We start from the raw sequence: 27,477 nt of genomic DNA, 5'->3' as shown, positions 1-27,477 counted from the left end.
TAGTTATCTGCTTACCTGCTTCACTGCTCCTGAGGTGTCCTTCCTGTAAATGGAGAACAGGGGCTCAAACCCTGGTCATTGCTCATGATAAAGCGTGCACTCAACTGTATGTGCTACCACCTAGTACCCACTAATTATTATTTTAAATTACAACTGACATTTTTGGAAACTAGATACATAGAGACAAATTTTTCTGACTAGAGAAGTGCCATAGAATTACAAAAGGAGTACATTATTAAAATGTAACATTTTAAATGAGATCATTGTCTTGATTATTTGGGATTTATTGAGAGGAGAAAGGGAAACACAGAAAGAGAAAGACTCCTGCTGTCAGGACAAAGGGTCCCTGGCCTCACACTCCTGTCCTGGGGCTTTAGGTAGAGCTGCCTGCTGTGGGAGGCCAAGAGGAAGTACACAAAGTACAGAGGCTTGCTGAAAACAGCCTGACCTCTCGGAGGCCCACGCTTCCTGGCAGAGCCAACCGCTAGTTCCGCGGAGCCAACCGCAAGTTCCGCATTCCCATGCCCTGAAACAGTATAAGTAGCTGGGACAAGAGAAAAATAAAGGCTTGCTTGCTTGCTCCATGAACTGACTCTGCTGTTCTGTTAATCAATCCCGACGCCCTTCTCCTGTCTCGCCGTCACCGTCGCGCTGGACGCGACATCCTGCAGCACTGCTTCACTGCTCATGAAGCTTCCCTCAGGCAGATGAGTCCGGGGACTTGAACCCAGGTACTTAAGTATGACATGGTGATGCGTGTACTCAACTAGGTGTTGCCACTGCCCTAGCTCCATTAGTCTATTTTTAAAGAATTATTTTATAATGGGGTTGGGGGGGTGCCAAGGATGTAATAACAATTTGATGATTATGTGGTGCTATGATTAAACCTGGAACCTTAGATGGCATATTAGCTCACGTGGATAGTATGCTGCTTTGCCACGCACTCAGTTTAGGTTAGAGCTTTGCATGCACTGCACTGAATAAGGCTTTTGTGCTTGTTATCTTCCCCTCTTTCTGACAGTGCTTCTCTATCTGAAAAAGAGTATTTTTTCTTCTGTGGGCATTAAATCCCTTAATTTTTTTTCTTTGACTGTCAGCTGTTATGCATTATTTTATAATCCAGTATTCAGATTAAATCCTTATTTCTGTATGTGTAAATTTTGGGAGTCAATCAAAATATTTCACTGTATTTTGCACTTTTTAGAGTGCCTATTAAAAACATTGTATCTCAGTATGTTTTATGAAGAATCCCTTGCATTATGTTTTTTAAAAGGATAATTAGATATACAGTATAAGTTTTAACTTCCAATATCACATCAACTTAATCATGAAATCTGTAGATTGAACAAATTGGTAGTAGTACATTAATAGATAAATATTTTCATATAAACATTAGGAATATAGGGGATAGGGAGGTAGCACAGCAGGTTATTTTAATTTATTTTACCATATTTTATTTCATTTTATTTTATTTTATTTTTGCCTCCAGGGTTATAACTGGGAGTTGGTGCCTGCACTATGAATCCACTGCTCTTGGAGGCTATTTTTTTCCCTTTTTTTTTTTGCTCTTGTTGTTTCTTGTTATTGTTGTTATTGTTGTTGTTATTGCTGTCCTTATTGTTGGGTAGGACAGAGAGAAATGGAGAGAGGAGGGGAAGACAGAGAGGAGGAGAGAAAGTTAGACAACTGCAGACATGCTTCACCACCTGTGAAGTGACCATCTTGCAGGTGGGGAGCCAGGGATTGAACCAGAACCCTTACACTAGTCCTTGTGCTTCGTGACATGTGCACATGCTTAACCCTCTGAGCCACCATCCAGCCCCCTATTTTGATGTTTTCTAAAGGTTATGATGACAAAGAAGATTAAGGTCCAGTCAACCTTTATAAGTATTTTGTATTTTCAGAGAAAATCTTTCAATATAGATTGGTTTGATTCAATCTAGTTTTTTTCTTTTTTAAAAATTTTTTTTAAATATTTATTTTATTTTATTTATCCCCTTTTGTTGCCCTTGCTGTTTTTTTTTGTTGTTGTTGTTGTAGTTATTATTGTTGTTGTGGTTGTTGGATAGGACAGAGAGAATTGGAAAGAGGAGGGGAAGACAGAGAAGAGGAGAGAAAGATAGACACCTGCTGACCTGCTTCACCGCTTCACCGCTTCACCGCTTCACCGCCTGTGAAGCGACTCCCCTGCAGGTGGGGAGCCGGGGCTCCAACCGGGATCCTTATGCCTGTCCTTGTGCTTTGCGCCACCTGCGCTTAACTCACTGCGCTACAGCCCGACTCCCCGATCTAGTTTTCTTTTCCAGACTTGAACTTCATATTTTAAAGAACATTCCTGCTTAAATTGGCACAAACACCTATTGTTACAATGATCATGACAGTGAAACTTAGTGTTAGTATTTTAAAAATCAATTACAAATATGAACTTTTAGTTGATAGTATGTTTATTTATTGCATATGCTATCATGTTATCTTTTTAAAGTAGACCTGATTTTCCTTAAATATCCATATGAAAAAGACATTATGTTTATCAAAAATGACACTATAGTTTGTGGAGTAAGTTATAGTAAATCAATGAATTTTCAAACATTGTTCAAAAAAAATTTGGTTGAGGAAAACCAGTTTTTCCCTCAAATTTAAGTTACTTTAAAAAATAGTAGATTATATATCAGTAAAACAACAGAATGTTATTTTGCTTTCCATTGGTGCCTGATTTCACACTGGATGGAAAAAAGTGAATAACTACTTTGAAGCCTAGGTGGAGCTTGTCTAGGAATTTCTCCAACTTTAAGATCTGTTGGATTTTCTCCACAGCAGTTGTAATAAGTTTTTCTGTTCATCCATTGCTACTTTTTTAGTATAAATTTAGAATTTGAGAAGTCATTTTCTATTTTAAAGAAGATATGAATTATTGATTTAGCACCATTTAAAATGGAACTATGTGCATTTTGGGGGGAGGGGCTATAAAATTAGTTTATTCTTGGATTTGCTCATCAAGTTTATATGATCTATTTCACAAAAACATTGACACTAAAACTGGTTTCACTTGATTTTATTGCATATAAACCAATAGTTTACCACCTACCTTTTGGTAAATATATGAGGCAGGATAATAAGAAATACCATCTATATTCGAGTAAATTAATGTCTAGTCAATATAGGTAGGAGATAAATCCTAACAAAATAAGTTGTATATGACCATTTAGAATTTAATCTTTTACTTGTTTATTTCACTTGATAGTATTTGCAGATTTCTTTGCATTTGTTTAATATATAAAAGTTTTTAACCTTTTGGGAAGTTCATATTACCTTTTGATCTAGATAACAGAAAAAGACTAGTAACTAATGTATATCAAAACAGAATTTTAACAATTAAAATCTTTAAACTAATTATAACTGAGTTAGAGGATGAAAAATTTCTAGAAACCCATCATGTTGTATTTGAGTACAGTTACCTCTGGAAAATCTATTCATGAATGAAAGATATCGCAACAGGATTTTATTAGACAAAAATAAGCATATATATTTACCTCACAAAAAGTTATTACATTAATAATAACAAGAATAAATTAGTGTTACTAGAAATGGTGGGGGGAAACTGGGCCAAAATGGAGTATTTCATACTCCATATATCATCACATTATTTGGTAATTGGGTTAACTTTGAAAAGTTCTTATGTTAGGGTTTGCTGTACAATATCCAGTATCTTGTATATAGCTGTGCTATTGGTTGCTTCTGATCTACTTGGTCTAGGCTTTTGAGAGAGTCCGCATATCAAAACCTCAAACTATATTAATTCATAGTCTACATAAGATGTCAGTTGCACAGCTGAGCCATCTCTGTAATGTCACAAGCAGTGCATCAAGTGACAAACAGAAAAAGAAGTTAACTTTTTAAGGAGAGATCCCAAATATTATAAGGCCAAATATCACAATGGCAGTGAACTATCCTTACTTATATATATATATTTTTTTTTTTTCATTTTCTTTTACCAGTCTTAAATTTAGGAGAGATAATCTCTTGCCAGTTACTTCTCATTATTTTTTAGAAAGCAGGGTCAACTAACAAGGCACCTAATTTAAAAAGATATAAATAAAATGTTTTTTCCATCCCAAGAGATGAGATCCTTGCTAGATTATTTTTTAAATTTTTTTTTGTCTTAAAGATAATCTTTATTTTACCTCCTCAACCTCTCCTATGACCTTAGTCTTTTTCTAGTTCCATATTTTTGGAGGTGACATTTTTATTTTCCTGAAGCTGAACATGGACGTTGACTGGTCGGTCCATACTCCCAGTCTGCCTCTCTCTTTCGCTAGTAGAGTGGGTCTCTGGGGAAGCGGAGCTCCAGGACACATTGGTGGGGTCTTCAGTCCAGGTAAGCCTGGCCAGCATCCTGATGACATTTGGAACCTGGTGACTGAAAAGAGAGTTAACATACAAGCCAAACAAATTGTTGAGCAATCATGGACCCAAAGCTTGGAATAGTGGAGAGGAAGTGTTAGGGGGGTACTCAGTGTAAACTCTAGTGTACTTCTGCTTTCAGGTATATATTTTGCAGTAGTTTATGGATACGTGTGAACATATGCTCTTTCTCACAGAAACTGGTGTATATCTAGGTTTTGGGACTTTGTTAGAAAGTGAACCACCTAAGATGGAATTAGAGTATACTATGAAAGGAAAGGTCTCACCCGAGTAATGAAGCTGAAGGGTTGTCACTCCACACATGAAGTCTCTGGACAGTCTGAAGTGAAGCATGTTGACATGTTGACGTGGCAATCGTTGTGTTGGTTAGGTTGCGATCGGCAGATGCAACATTATTTGATATGGATTGGGAGAGGAATATGGAAAGTGGGCCCTGTCCAAGGGTTCCAGGACTGGGGGAAGTAGAGGCTCTATAGTGGAGATGTGAGGTTCCTGCTGTCTTAGGGTTCCAAAAGACAATCGATAGTTATCATCACATTATTTGGTAATTGGGTTAACTTTGAAAAGTTCTTATGTTACGGTTTGCTGTACAATATCCAGTATCTTGTATATAGCTGTGCTATTGGTTGCTTCTGATCTACTTGGTCTAGGCTTTTCAGAGAGTCCGCATATCAAATGCACAGCCTATGTATTAAAAAGACTAAGACTTTGTTTTAAAAAACTTCAAGACATACAATTAATTTTCCCCGTCTTATATTAATTAACTAGTGATTTATATGACTTCATTTTACTAGGAGTGTACATAAATACCATTCCCACCACCGAAAGACTGTGACCCATCCCACCCACCTACTCCTACCCCCCACTGCCCCAGGAAGCTGCATGTCTACCCCTCACCACAGGGCTTTTACTTTGATGCCCTACTTACAATTTGGTCAGGTCCTGCTTTTAGTTTCCCTTTCAAATCTTCTTTCTCAACTTCTGTTGATGAGTGGGATCATCCCATACTCATCTTTATCTTTCTGACTTAACATAATTCCTTCTAGCTCTGTCCAAGATGGGTCAGAGAAGGTGGGTTCATTGTTCTTGATAGCTGCATAGTATTCCACTGTGTATATATACCACAGCTTTCTTAGCCACTCATCTGGTGTTGGGCACCTGGGTTGCTTCCAGGTTTTAGCTATTATAAATTGTGCTGCTATGAACATAGGACTATACACCTCTTTTTGGTTGGGTATTATGGAGTCCTTGGGGTATAATCCCAGGAGAGGAATTACTGGATCATATATAAGGTCCATGTCTAGCCTTGTGAGAGTTTTCCAGACTGCTCTCCACAGAGGCTGGACCAATTTACATTCCCACCAGCAATGTAAAAGGCTTCCTCTATCCCCAAATCCTCTCCAGCATTTGTTGCTGCTGTCCTTTTTGATGTATGCCATTCTTACAGGAGTGAGGTGGTATCTTAGAGTTGTCTTAATTTGCATTTCTCTGACAGTCAGTGACCTAGTGCAGTTTTTCATGTGTTTGTTAGCCTTTTGGATCTCCTCTGAGGTGAATGTTTTGTTCATATCCTCTGCCCATTTTTGGATGGGGTCATTTGCTTTTTTGGTGCTAAGTTTGCTGAGCTCTTTATATATTTTGGTGATTAGTTTCTTGTCTGATGTCTGGCATGTGAAGTTCTTCTCCCATTCTGTGAGGGGTCTCTTTGTTTGTTTAATAGTTTCTTTGGATGTGCAGAAGCTTTTCAATTTGATGTAGTCCCATTGGTTTGTTTCTGCTTTAGTCTTCCTTGCAATTGGGTTTGATTCATCAAAGATGTCCTTGAGGTGTAGATGAGAAACTGTTTTATCAAAGTTTTCCTCGAAGTATTTGATTGTTTCTGGTCTGACATCCATGTCGTTGATCCATTTGGAGTTGATTTTTGTTTCTGGTGAGATAAAGTGATTCACTTTCATTCTTCTGCATGTTACAACCCAGTTTTCCCAGCACCATTTATTGAAGAGAGCCTTCTTCTTCCATTTAATCCTTTGGGGCCCCTTATCAAAGATTAGATGTCCATAGGTGTGGGGATTTATTTCTGGGCTTTCAATTCTGTTCCACTGGTCTGTGTGCCTATTTTTGTTCCAGTACCATGCTGTTTTGATGATGATGGCTTTATAATATAGTGTAAGTTCTGGGACTGTGATACCTCCATTTCTGTTTCTTTTCCTCAAGATGGTTTTGGCAATTCTAGTTGTTTTCCGGTTCCAGATAAATGATTGTAGTGTTTGTTCTATTCTCTTAAAGAAGCTTGGTGGAATTTTGATGGGTATTGCATTAAATTTGTATATGGCTCTGGGGAGAATATTTATTTTGATGATATTTATTCTTCCAATCCATGAGCATGGGATATCTTTCCATTTCTTGGTATCAGTTTCTATTTACTTGAGTAGTGACTCATAGTTTTCAGCATACAAGTCTTTCACTTCTTTGGTCAACTTTATTCCTAGGTATTTGATTGATTTTGCTGAAACAGTAAATGGGAGTGCTTTCTGGATGTCTTTTTCTTCAGATTTAGTGTTTGCATAAAGAAATGCCACTGATTTTTGTACATTGATTTTGTTCCTTGATACCTTGCTATATTGACTAATAACTTCCAGTAGTTTTCTGCTGGATTCTTTAGGTTTTTCTATGTATACTATCATATCATCTGCAAATAGTGAGAGCTTGACTTCTTCCCTTCCAATCTGTATTCCTTTGATTTCTTTCTGTTGCCTGATTGCTATGTCAAGAACTTCCAATAGTATGTTGAAGAGTAACGGTGACAGTGGACAGCCCTGTCTAGTCCCCGATCTGAGGGGGAATGCTTTCAGCGTCTGTCCATTGAGTATGATGTTAGCTGTAGGTTTGCTATATATAGACTCCACTATCATGAGGAATTTCCCATCTATTCCCATTTTTGTAGAGTTTTGAGCATGAATGGGTGTTGGATTTTGGCAAAGGCTTTCTCTGCATATATTGAGATAATCATGTGGTTTTTGGCTTTGCTTTTATTGATGTGGTGAATGACATTGCTTGACTTACGGATGTTGAACCAGCCTTGCATTCCTGGGATGAATCCCACTTGGTCGTGATGAACAATCTTTTTGATATGTTGCTGTATCCGGTTGGCCAAGATCTTGTTTAATATTTTGGCATCTATGTTCATCAGAGATATTGGTTTGTAGTTTTCCTTTTTTGTTCTGTCCCTATCAGCTTTTGGTATCAGGGTGATGTTGGCTTCATAGAAGGTGGAAGGGAGTATTCCTGTTTCTTCAATCTTATGGAAAAGCTTAAGAAGTATGGGTACCCAGGGACTGGTTGGGGGAGATGAGATGCTCATCGTGTACTTGTGGCAAGTTTCAAGCACTGAGATTGCAGAAAACATCCTTCCGTCTCTTTGCTTCCAGCCAGAATTTTCCACCTCATAGTTTCCATTTTGAGTGACTGTCAAAAGCTCTGCATTTGGTTTTACTTTCTTTTTTTTTAAAAAAAAAACTTTATTTATTTATTATTGGATAGAGACCGAAATAAATTGATAGAGAAGGGGGAGATAGAGAGGAAGAGAGACAGAGTGACACCTGCAGACCTGCTTCAGCACCTGTGAAGCAACACCCCTGCAGGTGGGGAGCCGGGGGCTTGAACCAGGATCCTGACAGGTCCTTGTGCTTTGTGCCACATGTGCTTAACCTGCTGCGCTACTGTCCGACTCCCAGTTTTTACTTTCAAGTGGAGTCAGATAAGTTCCTCTAAAATCAGTAAGTAGTCTACTAGAAAATAAACTTGTCCAGTTATTCTTTTTTTTAATTTATTTTAGTTGTTGAAATAGTGTTAACACCAAAAGTCTGAATTTTCACTCAGAGCTGTATTACATACTGCTTTATTCAATGCTTAGAAGAATATACTTTTTATTTTCCCCTTTGTATGCTCATTTTCTTTTATAAATGAAAAAAATCTTCATCAAGTAAAACTTTCTCCATTTTCTTCTCATTCAGATTTAGCCAGCATCCTATGACATTTTATCTACTTTCCTGACTAAAACAATGGAGTAAGATCCCACAGTCTTATAACTAGGTATTCACCCGAAGAATATCTAGACACTAGCGTGAAAAAAAAAATGAAACTCTAAGATCATTGAAGTATCGATCACAGTGACCAAGATATGGAAATAACTTCTCATCAATATATAATGTATAAAGGAAGCACTATACCCACACACACTCTCTTCTTCTCTGTACATATTTATCTAGTCATATGTATCACAGAATACTTAATAAGATCCTTGATAAAATTATAATGCATCATTATCTGTCTGGTTTCAGAATAGCAGACACGATAGGATTCTTTGAGAATGCATATCAGGAAAGAGATAGGCAATTTATTAGCAATAAGTTGAATATAAAATTCATAGTAATTTCTAATGTGACTTTCTAAATAGCTAAGACAGATAGGAATAACTTGTCCATTATTGATCATAAAATGGAACAGTTAAGAAAAATAGAAATTGAAGAAATTTCTCACACAAACCTATGTCCCTCCCAAATATGGTCTGACTTTTTACTATTTTTTCCAAAGTTACTTATTAACCATTTACTCCTCAGATCAAAATTTGTTTCTAGATCCACTATGCTTAATGAAATTATCCTTTCTGACACTGAACATTATCTTCTAGGCATCCTTGTATTGTATCTCACAAACTAGAGCTGCTGTTTTTCTTCATGTGTGTTTTGCTTTATTATTATTTTTTTTAGGGTAAGAGGATTCATTTTGTTCTTAAATTCTTGCTACCTCTCTATCCCATATTTTCTTTGATTTTCTGTGAATTATCTTTGCTTTCCTCCTTTCAGTGTCTTCTGGTGCCCCTCCTTCCATCCCAACCCTGCCACCACCATCTATCCATGCTCTAGCCTTCACTGTAGTACTTTCTTAACTCATTGCATATTCGCCTTAGATTATTTTTTTCTCATTACTTTATAGGGGACTAGTGTCTTACAATACAGTTATTTATATGTGTGTACAAGCTCTCATTTCTCCATATAGGCGTCTGCAAAACACTCTCATAGTCCAACTTAGGTAGTACTTTTTCACATTCATGCACCAGGACCTCTAAATTCCCTCCATGCTTTCCTTTCCCTCCTTCCCATAGTCCTTTGCAAGATGCCATACCTAGTCAGCATTTTATTTTGTGTTTTCCCTATCTGTCCTTGCTTCTGAAGTTCCACCTAGCATGAAATCATCTGCTATGAATCCTTTTCTTTTTGGTTTATCTCACTTAATTTGATCCTTTCATTGTTTAACTTTAACTTTTTGTCTCTCTTCTTCTACCACATATGTTCTTTGTATATATTTTGACACTATAAATCTCAAATTGTTTTTAGATACCTACCCCATGTTATCAAGACATTTTTTTAGATTTTACTTATTTATTTATTAATAAGGATGATAGGAGGAGAGAGACACAGACATCACTCTGATACATTGTAGGGCAAGCCCTGGACGGCCTGTCTTGACTACCCCACACCCACCAATCTGTTGGCCACCGGAGAAGTGTCCTAGGGGAGCAGGAGAACAGGCGGTGGTGGGGGGTGAGCACGCAGAGTGACCAATTTGGAAACTATGGCCGGGGGTAGTGTGTTTATTGGCTTACACGGAGGTATTGTTATACTGTAATAAGCAGGTGGCAAAAAGGGAGTATGGTTGGACCAATCATTGTATAGGTCAATATCATGAAGCTGGAATAAACTGGGAAAGGAAGTTGTGGTTTTATCAGGGACTGGCTGGGGCTGATGCAATCTTAATAATTAAACTACTGAGGAATTTCACACCCTTTTGTCTGCAGGAAATGGAAATTTTACTATAATCTGTGTAGCAGTTTTGGGTAAACAGCTCCTGCCATGGGCCAGGTGCAGAATGCTGGCAATCCAGCTGAGGAGAAGGGGGGGGGGCAGGGAGACATTTTTGGGTCCCAGAGAGATGATAGGGTGTCAGCCCTGCTTGACCTGCCATATACCCACAGTACATGTGCTGCTGGGGATTGAACTCTGGACCTCATGGTTGAGAGTCCAATGCTTTATCCATTGTGCTATGTCTCAGACTATTCAAGACATATTTGTTAAAGGTTACAGAAGGAGAAATTGTGACTGAATAGCAATGAGGAGATGATCCCCAAGGATGGATAAAATATTTGATGGGATTTTCATTTCAGAGTTGATTAGTCAACTAGTAGGAAAGAGTTAAGTCATGAAGAGAGTGTGGGAAGGCAAAGGGCATCAGTTTTGTTGATGTGAATCAGATTATAGAAGACATGACTCAACAGTTGAGCAACGGTACTCATATCTTAACTCAACAAATAACTTTTATATCCTGTAACTTTCTATTACAAAAAGAAAAAGAAGTTATTCTAACTCATTCTCATCTATTATTGTGGAAATAGAAAAAAAAACAGTTTTAGGATCTATATCCTCAGACCCTCCAATATCAGATTTATGAGTTTATATATAATAAAAACTACTTTCTCTATATTATCAGCTAGAGTGGACTCTCTAAACAGCACTGAACCCTGTATAATAAAGTAAGTACATGCAATTATTTTGAGTAAGACATTCAAGGAAAGGAAAATCTACATTTTTTCCTGCCTAGGTGATTTCAAAACTAACTAGAATATTGTTAACATTAGCAGATAAATACTGCCTACTGCTTGTAATTGTCATGTGACAATTTGTTAATAATTTAGGAACATAAATTATTTCCTGTGGTCATCTAAAATGAAGGGTACAATAAAGCCAGCACTGGTAAATCATGTGACTTCTATACTTAGTAGTTTATTCATGAAAGAATGGATACGAGGTCTATAAAATGGACTAGTGATTCAAAAGGTACAACATAGCTTAAAGGAAGAAAATTACATATGAAGGATTTAGACTTTTCAGTACAAGAATGGTGAATTTATCAGGAAGCATCTATAAATTTCTTTAGTCATTTACCCATAAGGTTCTTAGCAAAAACTTGGACAGAGAAATTGTTCCTTCAGTTTACTAAATTAAAGTATGAAATAATTCATAGCTTCACAATAACTGTTTATTGATTATAAAGTTATTAATTATAAAATTATGATAATTTCAATGAGGATTAGAATAGAATTATAAAGATAAATTGGGAAAATTCTGAGAAATGCAAATCCCCCAAGTCCTTGAATATTTTATTTTTTTTTACCAGAAAGAGATCAAGGGGTTGGGTGGTGGCACACTCAGTTTAGCACACATACTACCATGTATAAGAATCCAGGTTCTAGTCCCCAGTCTCCACCTGTAGAAGGGAAGCTTCATAAGGAGGAAAGCAGTGCTGCTAGTGTGGGTCTTATTCTCTCTGTCTTTCACCCTCAATTTCTTGGTCTTATCAAATAAAAAATAGTATAAATAAATTTTAAAATAATCTTAAAAAACAAACATCAGTTTTTCCTTGCCTCTTACACTGGCATTTCTCACAATTAAAATAAAAGCCAATACATTTACATATGAAAATTATCTTGCAAGGGGAAATAAAAATTGTTTTTTATCACTCTTTTCTAATGTTAAATTTTTGAGAACCCAGTTGACCCACATTGTGGCAGATCCCAAATGACCATACTGAATTTATGAAACAAGGTTGCTCTGGGTATCTTAAATGGAGAAGAACTAGAGTGGAATGTTTTACCCAGAGGACATATTAGAGTTATAGATCTGAAGGTAGAAATCAGGAAGAGTAGGACATCAGAAGTCAAAGATTTTCTAGTGCCTTCATCCCAGCAGACTAGTGAGAATCTGCCCCTTGAAGAATGTCAGTATTCAAAACTGGGAAAGCATATAAGCCTTTTAAACACATACAATGGATATTGCACCAAAGCAAAAGACACTGAGGAAGGCAGGCAAGAAAGGAGGTAGAGAGTGCCTGTGGTTCCTTGTGCATGATGATGAAGAGGACCTAAACTGGGATTTAAAGTGTTTTTGTAGATAACTATAAGAGAGAAGAGAAATTCCTGTGTGTCAATGACAATGCCATTAACTCCCCAACCAAATAATAAATAAAGATTTAAGAAAAGATATCTAAATAAAGGAACAAACTGAAAATCTAGAAACTGGTGATATATACAGTCTTTCCAACACTTAGCTACGACTATATCTAGGATGTAGGTGGCCCATACTTATATGAATATTTGGAATAACAAGTAATCATAATGAATGAAATGTGAGCAAAAATTTATTTTGAGATGACACATTCTTGAACAAATGGGATGAGTAGCTTGAAATGCTATGGATACCAATAAGACACTGCATTCATTTTGTGAAAGATAATAACTGCATTTACTTAATTCACATGATTAAATAGTAAAGTAGACAAAATAAAATATTTTGATGTAGCATTCATGTATGAGTCGGATGATGAAAAAAAAGAATAGAAGTAGATTGGATTAACTATTAAGTTATACTTCAGAATTTCTGACTTCGGTCCAAAAGGACAAGAGACAGTATAACAATCCTTTTGTATGTTTGGTGGTGAAAATAGTAACCAGCCTGTCTACTGACTTCCCAAACATGGGGAGGTATTATGGGACCAGGTGGTAGTATACATGATTGATCATATATGTTACCACATGCAAGGACCCAGGTTCAAATCCCCAGTCCTCACCTGCAGCAAGAATGCTTCATGAGTAGTGAATCAAGTATCTTTTTTCCTCTTTCCGTCTATGTCTCCCCCACCCAACCCAGTATTTCTGTCTCTATCCAATAAATAAATAAATATTTTTTAAAAATTTAAATAATATTTAAATATTAATTAAATATTGGTTTTTTGTAATATTGGTTTTTTTCCTTTCTAAGATAGTCAATCTACAGAATTTCATCATTAGTAGTTAATGTCTGCAGAGAATTCACCATAACAAAATAGTAGTACAAATACTAAATTCAGCTTATAATGAGAAATCTCATATATTAATGGCATGAAGACTATTTTGAGCTTCATAATTCATAAAGTTTTCCCTTAACAACTTCCTTCTTGAGCTTATTTTTACAAGATGGATGGTATATTATGATCTCTTCCCAACCCCTAAGTTTCAGCAGGAAACTGGATTGCAGCTGGAATTCGTAATGCCGTGATGTATCCCAGGACTTTCTTTAGTACATGTGGCACTTCAAAGGGTCCAATAGAGAGAATACTAGGACAGCCTCAGAATGGGAAAAAAGAATCAACATGTGAGGTGCTGTCTTTGAAGAACCACATGTAGCAATAGACGTCAGAGCTTTGGGACATGTGGTATATTTTACTTGAAGGACCAAATTAAAGTAAAGAACCTGGGAAGAATTAAAGCCCCAATAATTCTGCTTTACTTAGAAGAAAAATAATGCTCTTTGGTACTTAAACATATATGGAAAAACTTACTGTGAAATTTCAGTTTAGGAAATTGAAAGAAAAGGGGATTTTGGAAAGCATGGGTTTGTACTGTTCACTTACTGATTTTTAGCTTTAAAATACATAGTGTACATAATACTAAGGGCAGCTTTTACTTACATTGAAATAAAGTATCATGACTTTCATTCTCAACAGTATATATGTTATTTCCTTGTAATTAATGGGGAAGAAGGCAAGTTAACTCTTTCATGTCAATAGCCAACACACCACCCACAAGGACTAAATTTTTATAAACTCACACATCACTAAGTGATGCATGGTGATTATACTATGCTTGCATAATGCCAGAATGACCAATCTTCTCAGGAGGAGATGCTGTCAAAACAGTGGTTGACATACGGTCATTATAGTAAGCCACTGAGTGAATGCATTATATTCTACTGACATTGTTGAAATTAGATATTGCTTAAAGTCTTGGAAGCAATGTTGCCTCAATCAGTATGAATTGTGCCAAGGTACAGAAATTATTTAAGTAGGATTACAGAGTACTCATTTGTAATATACGTAGAAAAGTCTATTAAATTATATTTTCAGTTGCACTCACTAGACAAATAATGTTTTCCTTTTAAGCTTATTAACGACATTGACTATAGCACAACCAATTCTAAATATTTCTTTTTTAATATTTATTCCTTTTTGTTGCTCTCCTGGATTTTATTGTTGTAATTATTATTGTTGTTGTTTTTGATGTCATCTTTGTTGGATAGGACAGAGAGAAATGGAGAGAGGAGGGGAAGACAGAGGGGGACAGAAAGAGAGATACCTGCAGACCTGCTTCACCACTTGTGAAGCAACCCCCCTGCAGGTGGGGAGCCCAGGGTTCGAACCAGGATCCCCACGCTGAAATATTTATTCTAAATATTTCTAATGCCAACCAAAAAAGGTTATGATAATAAATATTAGTCAGTGAATCTGAGTGATTATTGAGACATAAGTTGTGATAAAGTGGAACATGCAGTAGCTGCAGTACCAGTTTAAATCTTTGTTTCTGATATCTGGAAAGATGTTTACAATCACTCAAATAACAATATAATTATAATCACTCAGATAAAAAACCACACTTATGAAAAATTGTATTGTGACTGAAAATTGTAGAAAACCCACAAAAATAATATCACAGGGGGCCGGGTGGTGGTGCACCTGGTTGAACACATGTATTACAGTGCGCGAGGACCAGGTTCAAGCCCCCGATCCCCACCTGCAGAGGAAAGCTTTGCGAGTGATGAAGTAGTGCTGCAGGTGTCTCTCTGTCTCTCTCCCTCTCTATAACCCACTTGATTTCTGGCTGTCTCTATCCAATAAATAAAGATAATTTAAAAATAATAATAATATCACAGATGAAATACCAAAAAAGAATGACAAAATCATATGCATTTATGTGCTAACATCCATGTTTATGATAAATTCTTCATGCTTGTTAATATTTAAGCATGTATACCACAGCTACTCTTAGCATAATCTGTATTTTTCATGTTCCAATATTTTATTCATGTTTTAATATGTTTATTTTTGTCAGCAGGGTTCTCCCTGGGCCTCCATGCCTGCAGGATGAAGCCACCATTCTTGGCAACAATTTTTTCTATTTGCTTTCTTTTTTTCTTTTCCCTCCCGTTTTTCTTTTACCATCTTTTCTTTTATGGATTAAACGAAATTGAGAGGGGAGAGGAGATAGATTGGAAAAGAGAAAGAGAGAGAGAGAGGGAGGGAGAGAAAGAGAGAAGGGGGAGGGGGAGAGAGAGAGAAGAGTTCTACACCACTACTTTGGCACTTATGGAGCATCTCCCTTGCAGGTAGAGACTAGGGGCTTGAACTCAAATCCTTCTGCATGGTATTCACTTATCTATGTGTGCCACTGCTTGGCCAATTTTTACATTTTATTTTATTTATTTATTTACTGGGGGATTAATATTTTACATTTGACAGTAGATAAAATTGCTTGTACATGCATAACATTTCTCAATTTTTTCACATAACATTTTTACATTTTAAATGATATCTGTATGCTCAAAATAACCCAGACTTCTGATTCGTAATTTTCATATACTTTTAAAATATTCCTTTCAACATTAACCATTTGCACTGATTTTACACTAACTATGGTAAATATGTTTATTTTTGTTTATTTATTTCATTTATTATTGATATTTTTTTCTGTTTTCTCTATACACTGCATATCAGTGAAATCTGATGGCATTTCTATTTCTCTGAATTACATCACTAAGCATAATGCCCTCTAAATCCACCCATGAGTTGTCTTCTTAGTACAGTTGTCAGTGTGCCAGTCTCACCCATGTTATGAATGGCTGTTTTTTGTTTGTTTGTTTTTTATGGCTGAGTAGCAGTGTGTCAGTCTCATAGACTCACCCATGTTATCAATGGCTGGGTTTTCTTTTTTCTTTTTTCTTCTTCTGTTCCTCCTCCTCCCCCTTCTTCCTCTCCTCTTCCTCCTCCTCCTCCTCCTCCTCCTTCTCCTCTTCCTCCTCCTACTTCTCCTCTTTCTTCTCCTCCTCCTTCTTCTTTTTCTTCTTCTTTTTTGTATGGCTGAGTATGATTCTTTTTTATTATCTCTTATTTATGTATTGCATAGAAACAGCCAGAAAATGAGAGGAAGGGGGAGATAGAGAGAGAGACAGAGAGACAGAGAGACACCTGCAGCACTGCTTTACCACTTGTGAAGCTTTTCAGCATTCCCCCTATAGACCAGGGGCTTGAACTCAGGTCCTTGTATATTGTAACATGTGAGCTCAACCAGGTGCACCACCACCCAGCCCCATTGAGTATTATTCTTTCTGGATACATATCACATCTTATTGACTCACCTGGTGTTTAACATCTAAGTTGTTTCCAGCTTTTGGTAGGCATGGGTGCTGTACTCTTAACTAGATTTGTCCTCTCATTTTCTGACTAGATATGTATTATTAATAATTTTTAAATTTTACGTCTTTTCCACAGAGTAGCATCTGCTACCCTTATCAAAATATCTATGTTCATATAGAGCACTTTATAAAACATTCATATGCTATTAGCATCTATTTATACATATGATATTTAATTTTTTGTTTATGTCTTTCTGGCCACTGTTTTATTAAATATATTTGCCTTATTTAGTATATCACATGTCCTTGGCACATCCCCCAAAGATAATAGTCAATTTATAAATACTTATGGAAGATACTTATTGAAGAAATGTATCAACCATTACCCACAGGATATTTAACAAAAAGACTGTTTTATGCCTGCATATTTAATGAGCTATTTCAGAAATTCTTTCATAAAATTTGGAGTATTTTATATAAAAATATACATGGTCCTTGTCCTTGACTGTTTGCAATACAATTAATAATTTTGATATTTTTTCAGTTGTAGAACTATGCAAAGTACTTTATCTTAGGCAGTACCTTCAGTAATGCTATGCAATGCAAATAAGCGTTAGAAATTTTGTTGGGTTGAAAAGATGTGGTTTGTGCCTTATCTTATCTGTGAACCAGGTTTGAGCCCAACACAACATGGGACATGCAAAGGCACTGGTGGAAGTTCTGGTGCTGTGATATCTCTCCCTCTCTGTTTGTCTCTCTAGGTCTCTTATGAATGAAAAAACAGCCAATAATGATGAAGCAAAAACTTTTAAATAAAATATATTTCCTAGTTATTATAATATTTGTTGTGATTATTTTTCTGAAACATCTGCTTTCTATAAAGATTCTATATATTTTCACAGTTCTTCAAAAATAAATACTGTATTCAGTTTTTGCTTTAAATTATAAAAGTTCTCATTTTATATATGTATAGTACTTGTCTTCATGAAATTCTAGAAATATTATTAAATAATACAAAATAAAACTTTGCATGTTACCATTTCTTTTTTTTTTTTTTTTGGTTATCTTTATCCATTTATTGGATGGAGACAACCAAAAATCGAGAGGAGTTGGGAGATATAGGGGGAAATAGACATCTGCAGCATTGCTTCACCACTAGTGAGTGAAGCTTTCCCCTGCAGGTGGGAACTGGGGGCTTCAACCCAGGTCCTTGTAAATTGTAACATGTGTGCTTATTCAAGTATGCCACCACTGAGAACTTACCACTTCTATCCATATAGTTTTTCTTTCCTCCTTTTTTTTTCCTTTGTGAAAAACACTGTGGTTAGACTCATGCTACAAACAATCAACTGACAAGCCACAATTCCCTGAAGAAATGGCTTGAAATATTTTAACTCAATTCTTGCATATAAACCAACCACTCTTAGACAGACTTGTATTTATAAAGTGGTTGGTTTTGCTTACTACATCGTTTACAAGATGCTTTCTCGAATTTAACATTCCTATATGATGTTTCTCAAATATTTTCCACAGATGTCTCCCAAATAGGAAAGGGGGAAGAAAAATTAGGAATGATTCAATAGAATCTACCTCATTTGACTCTAGTGAAAACATACTTAAATTTTCAGAACTCATTCTTAAATATATGCAATTACAAACTCCACTCCATCTCTTTTAGTATTTAATGTTTAAATGAAACCTGAAATACTGATAGATTTTTTTTCAATATTTGGTTGAAAGGGTTGCTTACTCTAGATAGTAAAGTACAAAATACACATATATTGGTGTTAGCGTTTCCTGGTCCACTTTCAGATAAAATATCTTTAAATTAAAAGCACATAACTCAGGGGATCAGGCAGTAGCACAGTGGGTTAAGCCACATGGCGCCTAGAGCAAGAAAAAATGTAAGGATTCCCAGTTTGAGCCTCAGGCTCCCCACCTGTAGGGGAGCTGCTTCACTGGCAGTGAAGCAGATTAGCAGGTGTCTATCTTTCTCTCGCCCTCTCATGTCTTCCCCTCTTCTCTCGATTTCTCTTTGTCCTATCCAACAACAACAGCTATAACAGCAATAACAACAACAGGGGAACAACAACAAGGGCAACAAAATGGGGGAAAATGGTAAAACTGACCACTTTATAAATACAGGTCTGTCTAAGAGTGCTTGGTTTATATGTAATCAGTGAATTCCTGAGCCCCAGAAATAACCCTGGAGGCCAAAAGAAAAAAAAAAAAAAAAAAGGAAAAAGAAAACACACATATTTAAGAGCTATGATCTGAATGTTTGTGTCTCCACCATACTGAAGTCCAATTCTGTACTCCTTTCTTGTACTTACATATGTTTCTTTACAAACATACACATCAAGACGCAGGTTGTTTTGGTTTGGGGTGATTAATCATAAAGGAGGAACCCATGTAACTGGCATCTGAAATACTTTTTAAAATCTCCATTTTCACTCAGTTTTAATTACTTAGAATGCAATTTCCTTCACAGTGTAATTTACCATTGAAAGTACTCAGTTTGACTTCCATCAGTAATTATTGGAAGAGGATTTAAGTTAGTAGTGGGAGTAGTCTGAAGATTCCTAACAAGGTAGACAAGAAATTGTACTCATGTAACAACATCTCCCTTATAAATCTGTATTTCCCTAATATAATGATAAAAATGGGGGCCAGGTGTTGGTGCACCTGGTTAAGCACATATATTACTGTGTGCAAGGACCCAGGTTCAAGCCTTTGGTCCTCACCTGCAGGGAGAAAACGTCACAAGTCGTGAAGCAAGGTTGCAGGTGTCTCTCTGTCTATTTCTCTCTCTATCTCCCCCTTTTCTCTCCATTTCTGTCTATCTCTGTCCAATAATAAATAAATAAGTAATAATAATAACATTAAAATAAATTTTAAAATATTATAATTAAAACAACATTATGATATATATATATATATATACATACATATCCAAGCAAGTTAACACATTCCACATACCCATAATTAACAAAACTATTTTCAGAAAAGCATAAAATAATACGGTGGTAGAGATATTAGTAGTCATTACATCCAATTTTTTCCTTCTTGCACACAGTTCTTACTATATCACTTACACTCAGCAATTAATAAATGCAGGGTATCTCTCATTCATGAACTTTGATACCAATGGTAAATATAAAAGTAAATGCAGTGCAATTGAGGAGCTGAGTAGGACTGTGTGGAAAGGATACTGCCCAATTGACCTTATCAGATTTCTGCATTTCCTAGAAATGTTGCTCTAGGTTCAGAAAATAAAATGGGTTAGACAAGATTAAGAATCAAAACACTGGGCTGTTAAGTTGCTTAAGTAGCTTTATATGTATAAGTTCTCTAGATTGCTCATAAGTGAAACCATCGGGTCCTTTTCTTTCATCTCTTATTTCACTAAGCATATTCACCTCCAGTTTCATCAATTTTGTCCTAACAGACACAGTATCATCTTTTTGATTGTAGAATAGTATTTCTCAGTGCATATAGACCATAACTTCTTTAGCCAGCCATATACTGATGGACATTTAGGCCTCTTCCACTCTTTGGCTATTGTGAAAATATAGCTGAGAAGTATTCCACTGTTTATATATAAAACAAGTTTCTTAGCCATTTATCTGCTACTGTAAATATGGACTGCATCCAAACTTGTGATAGAACAAATTATGCTACTTTGAACATAGCTATACATGGATCTCTTTGGATAGGTGTTTTTGTTTCCTTTGGATAAACTCTCAGGAGACAAAATGCTGGGCCATATGGTAGATCCACTTCCAATGTTTTAAGAATTCTGTAGACTTTTTCCACAGGTCCTGTACCAATTTACTTTCCCAACAACACTGGAGAAGGATTCCTTTCCCCCTTGCATTCTCAACAACACTTGTGACTTTTATACATTCTAATTTATAACAGTTTTATAAGTGTTAAGCAGTAACTCGTTATCTTTATTAGCATTTCTTTGATAATCACTGACTTTGAGCATATAATAACTACAACAATAAAACAAGGGCAACAAAAGGAGATAAATAAATATTTTTAAAAATGACATAATTTCAGTGCTAGAGAATTTTAGTGTTTCTAATTTATGGAAAAGGATATTTTATATGTAGTTTGTGGTAGCCCTATCTGTGAAAAAGGTCAGCCATGTTTATAACAAGTGAATATTATCCTTAAAGGTAAAGATACCAATATCCATAATTGAAAAGCTTAAAAAAAAGCATATTTTAGTTGGTGGAGAATATATTTTTACAAAACACCTACAAATTATGTCTTTGATAAATAACTTCTTACAGGAAAATATAAGGAACTGTAAACATTCAATGAGAAGAAACAATTCATAAAATGAGTTACAACATTTGAATAGATACTTCACTGAAGATTTATGAATTTCAAGTGTCATAATCATTAGTAACTATAGAAATGTAAGTTAAAACCACACACTTACTAAAAAGTATGAAATGAAAAGGACTGATTTTGCTGAAGATATTCAGGATATGCTGCTCTCATACATTGTTAATGGGAATTCAAAATGGTACAACCACTTTTGCTAACAGCGTGGCAGTCCTTCTTCTTCTTCTTCTTCTTCTTCTTCTTCTTATTATTATTATTATTATTATTATTATCATTAACTTAACTTAATAATTATCAACAAGACCATTAAAATAAGAAGAGAACAATTCCCATCAGCAGAGTCCCACATCCCATCCTCTCCATTGGAAGCTTTTCTATTCTTTAGCTCTCTAGTAGTATGGACCCGGGATCATTATGGGATACTGAAGGTGGAAGATCTCGCTTCTATAATTCCTTCCCCACTGGATGCAGGCTTTCTCTGGGTCCACCTGTCTCCCTGCCCATTGGGAGATGGAGGACAAAAGTGGCCCCCGGGTATCCTCAGGTAGCTCAGCTTGTCAAGGGCGAAATGTGCAGAGAGACAGGACAGACAGCTCTGAGAAAAGCCTCGGACGACAATTCGTTTATTGAAAGAAAAAGCAGGTAGATATAGGCCATAACTGGGGGGTGTGGTGGGGTGAGTATCCATTAACCCAAACACAGAGCAAGACAATGTATAGTTACATTTTAACCAACAGACTGTTTGATCATAAACTTTACAATGTACATTTTCTTGGAGGTAAATTGCAGGCACTTTAGAGAAGCAGGAGAGGAAAAGCTGAGCAATGTTTGCTGGGGTTTTAAAGCTAACACAGTAATCCATGGCTTTTAATCAAAGAAGGAAGGGAGTGGCATGTGTAGAATGGCACCCATGTCCGAGGGTCCAGCTGTCATAAATCCCAGAGACTGGGGGAACCAGCCCTTCTCTCTACCTGAAGGGAGAGTTGGGGGTCAACCCACTCGGATCTCATGGAAACAATGACCTGGATTTTCCAGGACAGTTTGCCCATTCTTCAACAGCTGGATATGGGTGTTGGCAGATTGATCCATACTCCCAGCTTGTTTATATCTTTCCCTTGAGGGTTAAGGCTCTGGGGAGGTGAGCTTCTCAGACACATTGGTGGAGTTGTCTACCCAGGGAAGTCAGATTGGCTTCATGGTAGCACTTGCAAATTGGTGACTGAAAAGCATTAAAATATAAAGCAGAATGAATTGTCTACTAATCATGAACCCAAATGTAAGCATATAACAGATGAGATTAGGGGTCTCCATTTTGGATAAAGCTAGGAAGTCTATTTTAGGTATATTCCAAAGGGTCCATGACTTTACTAATTTTTGCAGCTTTATAGTTCTTAACAAATTCAACATAATGCTTCCATATGATGCATCCAATTTGTTTCCTAAGGTTAAAGCTATAACAACTTTTTAAAATGTATTTTGTTTTATTTTTGATACAGAGAACAACTGAGAGGAAAGGCAGGGATGGGGGAGATAGGAATATAAGAAGATAGATACCTACAAGCCCTCTTCAGTTCTTGTGATCTTCTCCTCGGCATGTGGGGTCCTGAGGCTTAGGACCAGGTGTTTGGAACCAGATATTTCTGCATGGTAATATCTGTGCTCTACTAGGTATGTGCCCTCCTGACCCCAAAATTGTAACAGTTTAACCAATAGAGTTATCAGTCAAAGATCAAAATATAGTGTCTGTGAGTTAATAGTGACACAAATGACTTCATAAATGAAGAAATGATGGATCAAATATTTATATGGTAGTCAGTTTTATTTATTTATTTATTTATTTATTTATTATTGGTTAGAGACTGAGAGAAATTGGGAGTTGAGGGGAAGATAGGAAGAGAGAGACAGACACATGCAGCTTTGCTTCACCACTGTGAAGCTTTTCCCCTGCAGATAGTGACCAAGGACTTGAACCGGGGTCCCTGTGCTCTGTAATGTGTGTGCTCAACCAGGTGTGACACCACCTGGCCCTGTTAATTTTATTTATCAACTTTGTTGGACCATGACATTCAATTTGGTAACACAGTATGCAGGTAATTTTTAATATATTTTTATGCATGAGATTAACATTTAAATAAGTAGGCATTGAGTAAAACACATTAACTTCTATAAATCAGGTTAGCCTAACTGAATCAATTTAAGGCCTTATCTGAACAAAGGCTGACATCCTTGATATGAAAACAATTCTTCCCAACAGACTGCCATTGGTCTTACTTAACTCTATATCTTTCCTGGGTCTCCAGAATGCACATCCTTCATCTACTCTATAAATTTTAGATTGCCAATACTGCACAATCTTTTGAGTCAAATACTTAAAATTCTATCAGTATATGACCAAACATGATCTCCCCTCACTCTCCTCTATTTCCTCTCTTCTCTCTCTCTCTCTCTCTCCACCCCCATTGGTTCTGTTACTCAAAATACTTTAAATTGAGATAGTATATTTAGTAATGCATATGCAACTTTTGTTCTATGGTACCTGCTACTTCCTGGGAGATAAAACATGCATGCATTCCTGCGACTGAAATTCTGATGGTTCTAGAAAGAATTTATTTGCTGGGAAGTAAATAAGTCTTTTTCATTTTGTTGTGAAGATAGACGGTCTGAAAAGGATCATATTTCAGTGGACAGACCCTTGATGACTCTTTGGTAGTAGGATAGTTAAGGTTAGGATAATTTCAAACTCTGGGGAAATCTCAAACTCATTTTTTTTCTTCACCAGAGAGACAAGTAGTATAAAATTGAGTTTGTTAGGGGGGGTACTCATTGCAAACTCCAGTGTACTTCTGCTTTCAGGTGTATATTTTGCAGTAGTTTACGGATACGTGTGAACATATGCTCTCTCACACAGAAACTGGTGTATATCTAGGTTTTGGGACTTTGTTAGAAAGTGAACCACCTGAGATGGAATTAGAGTATACTATGAAAGGAAAGGTCTCACCCGAGTAATGAAGCTGAAGGGTTGTCATTCCACACATGAAGTCTCTGGACACAGTCTGAAGTGAAGCATGTTGAGGTGGCAATCGTTGTGTTGGTTAGGTTGTGATCGGCAGATGCAATATTATTTGATATGGATTGGGAGAGGCATACAGGAAAGTGGGCCCTATAGCAGTGGTTCTAGGACTGGGGGAAGTAGAGGCTCTATAGTGGAGATGTGAGGTTCCTGCTGTCTTAGGGTTCAAAAAGACAATCGATAGTTAATGTTTATCATCACATTATTTGGTAATTGGGTTAACTTTGAAAAGTCCTTTTGTTAGGGTTTGCTGTACAGTACCCAGTATCTTGTATATAGCTGTGCTATTGGTTGCTTCTGATCTACTTGGTCTAGGCTTTTGAGAGAGTCTGCATATCCATTACACAACCTATATATTAAAAAGATTCAGTTTGTGTTTTGAAAAACTTTGAGACATACAATTAATTTTCCCCCTCTCGTATTAATTAACTAGTGATTTATATGACTACATTTAACTAGGAGTGTACATAAACACCATTCCCACCACCGAAAGACTGTGACCGATTGTGTATATATACCACAGCTTTCTCAGCCACTCTAACACTTCCTCTCCACTATTCCAAGCTTTGGGTCCATGATTACTCAACAATTTGTTTGGCTTCCTATGTTAACTCTCTTTTCAGTCACCAGGTTCCAGATGTCATCAAGATGCCAGCCAGGCTTCCCTGGACTGAAGACCCCACCAATGTGTCCTGGAGCAGCGCTTCCCCAGAGACCCATCCTACTAGGGAAAGAGAGAGGCAGACTGGGTGTATGGACCAACCAGTCAATGCCCATGTTCAGCGGGGAAGCAATTACAGAAGCCAGACCTTCTACCTTCTGCAACCCACAAGGACCCTGGTCCATGCTCCCAGAGGGATAGAGAATGGGAAAGCTATCAGGGGAGGGGGTGGGATATGGAGATTGGGTGTTGGGAATTGTTTGGAATTGTACGCCTCCTACCCTATGGTTTTGTTAATTAATCCTTTCTTAAATAAAAAAGAAAAAAATTAAATACTTTTGCATACAAAAAAAATTGAGTTTGTGTGGTTTTATCTGAATGATTATTGCTAGACTAGAGGAATGATAGGTTATACTAAGCATAAGGGTCCCAACTTCATTGGGTATTCATTTATTTTTCTTTGAAAATGAAAAGTATTGAGCACTGTTGAGTCATCTAATCCTTTTATGTTTCACTGTGATGTTAGAGAATAAATGAAAAAACAAAAAATAACTATTATAAGGGCCATGCAGTGACTCACCTAGTAGAGTGCTCATTACCAAATGTAAGGACCCTCATCTATGCATGGGGGAGCTTCATGAGCATAGAGCTGTGCTCAGGGATCTCTCTTTCTACTACTTCTCAATTTCCCTCTGTCTCAAAATAAAAAGAAATCATATTACATTACATTACATTACATTACATTACATTACATTACATTACATTACATTACATTAGTCCAGGCTTGATCAAGTCTTTCACTTCTACTATAAAACCCAGCACACTAAGGTTCTGTCTTTTTTTTTTTTAATTGTCTTAAGCCATAAAGTCATACGCAGTATTGTGTTAGTTTCCTAACTGTACTGTCACAAGTTACTATAAGCTTGGCATTTTATAAAAACTGAAATTGATTTTTCCTCTATTCTGAGTTCCAGATGTCTGAAACCCCAGCATGCCTCTGGGGGTTCCTGGGGAGAGTGAAATATATCATCTTATAGCTTCTAGCTTCTGGTGGTTCTCTTGGCATTCTTGTATATTCAGCCTCATCACTTTGGTGTTCCCCCACTCCTACCACACTATTTACAATTCTTTACTTCTGTGTGCTTCTGTATGGAATCTCCTTTTCCCACTTTCTCAACACACCCTTCATGACATTTATGACTTTCCTGGGTGATGATCCCCGGTATTTTCTGTCAAGATCCTTAACCTAAACTGAACTTGTAGGGTAACATTTCCAGTTTCTAGGACCTTGACATGAATATCTTTTAGTAGTCATTTGTCTTGCTTACCACAGGTAAAGAGAAAACAAAGACCACTTTAGAGTGAAAACTTGATAACTACTGTGATTCAAAAAAAATAGCGAAACTCTTAAATTTTAACAACTCTCTACACTACAAAATTATTATCGGTACCTTTTCTCTGATCTAGTTTTCACCCCAAATAGCAAAAAATAAAGAATAGGAGACATTGAGGAACTATTTGGAAAAAAGTGACTACTGTTTCCTTTGAAATTATGTATCTCCATATTCACATAAAATCATATGCCATTAAGTATTAGGAAGTAACAGATACTTGACACCTGAGCCAAGCCATAAAATTACTAAGCTTTATGGTGGTGGGGGACGTAAATAGATTACATTACAGTTGTTGGCAACTGGGTACAATTTCTCATCTCTCTACGAACCCATGAAACACCTCATAATGTAGGTCCTTTGCTACCCTCCTGCAGCAGTACCACAATAGGCCCCTCATCCCTCCCTTCATGTCTTCCCCCAGAATCCTTTGATTTGATGCAATACACTAAAATCAGTATACATTTACTTTGGTTTTCCCTTTCTGTCCTTGTTTTGTAAATTTGTATATATGAATCAACCCTAATATAATTATATTCCAGTATAGTATTTAAAAATGTTTTGTTTTTGAGTGAGAAAGAAGGATGGAGGGAAGTGGAGAGACAGAGATTTTCTTTTCTTTTCTTTTTTTTTCCTCCAGGGTTATTGCTGGGCTCAGTGCCTGCACCATGAATCCACCGCTCCTGGAGGCCATTTTCCCCCCTTTTGTTGCCCTTGTTGTAGCTTCGTTGTGGTTATAATTATTGCCCTTGTTGACGCAATTCATTGTTGGATAGGACAGAGAGAAATGGAGAGAGGAGTGGAAGACAGAGAGAGAGGGGGAGAGAAAGATAAACACCTGCAGACCTGCTTCACCGCCCGTGAAGCGACTCCCCTGCAGGTGGGGAGCCGGGGGCTCGAACCGGGATCCTTACGCCGGTCCCTGCACTTTGTGCCACGTGCGCTTAACCCACTGCCCCACCGCCCTACCCGGAGACAGAGATTTTCTAAGAGACAGAACTCAGTATGCCTCTTGATCATGTGGGATGTCAGGGTCTGAATTAAGGGCCTCATATGTGAAAAATGTATCCAACCTAGGAATGACTAACTCCTCTTATGCCAGAATATAATTTTAATAAATGCTTTCTAGTGTAACTTGAAATTATTTATCAGAAGTTATTCTTAGAGCTTCTGTGTATTAACTATATATGTATATATATATATATTCTATATATATAATAACATGGGTGATAAATAGTCCAACAATACTGAATGCGCACAATCTTTTAGCAATGCAAAAAGATAAAAAAAGAAAGA

General features: G+C 36.7%; 1 long non-coding RNA gene across 1 annotated transcript in view; it reads left to right on the top strand.

The window, feature by feature from the left end:
• Positions 1-496: 496 nt before the first annotated feature.
• LOC132538719 (uncharacterized) overlaps positions 497-27,477 on the top strand; it is a 144,217-nt gene continuing 117,236 nt past the window's right edge. The window contains exon 1 of the long non-coding RNA XR_009550075.1: positions 497-731. This is a non-coding gene — a long non-coding RNA (uncharacterized LOC132538719). The remainder of the gene's footprint in view (positions 732-27,477) is intronic.

The sequence above is a fragment of the Erinaceus europaeus genome, chromosome 5 (assembly GCF_950295315.1).
Source record: "Erinaceus europaeus chromosome 5, mEriEur2.1, whole genome shotgun sequence".
Lineage (NCBI taxonomy): Eukaryota > Metazoa > Chordata > Mammalia > Eulipotyphla > Erinaceidae > Erinaceus > Erinaceus europaeus.
The sequence above is the reverse complement of the archived record's forward strand: the minus strand, read 5'-3'. Positions and strand labels throughout refer to the sequence as shown.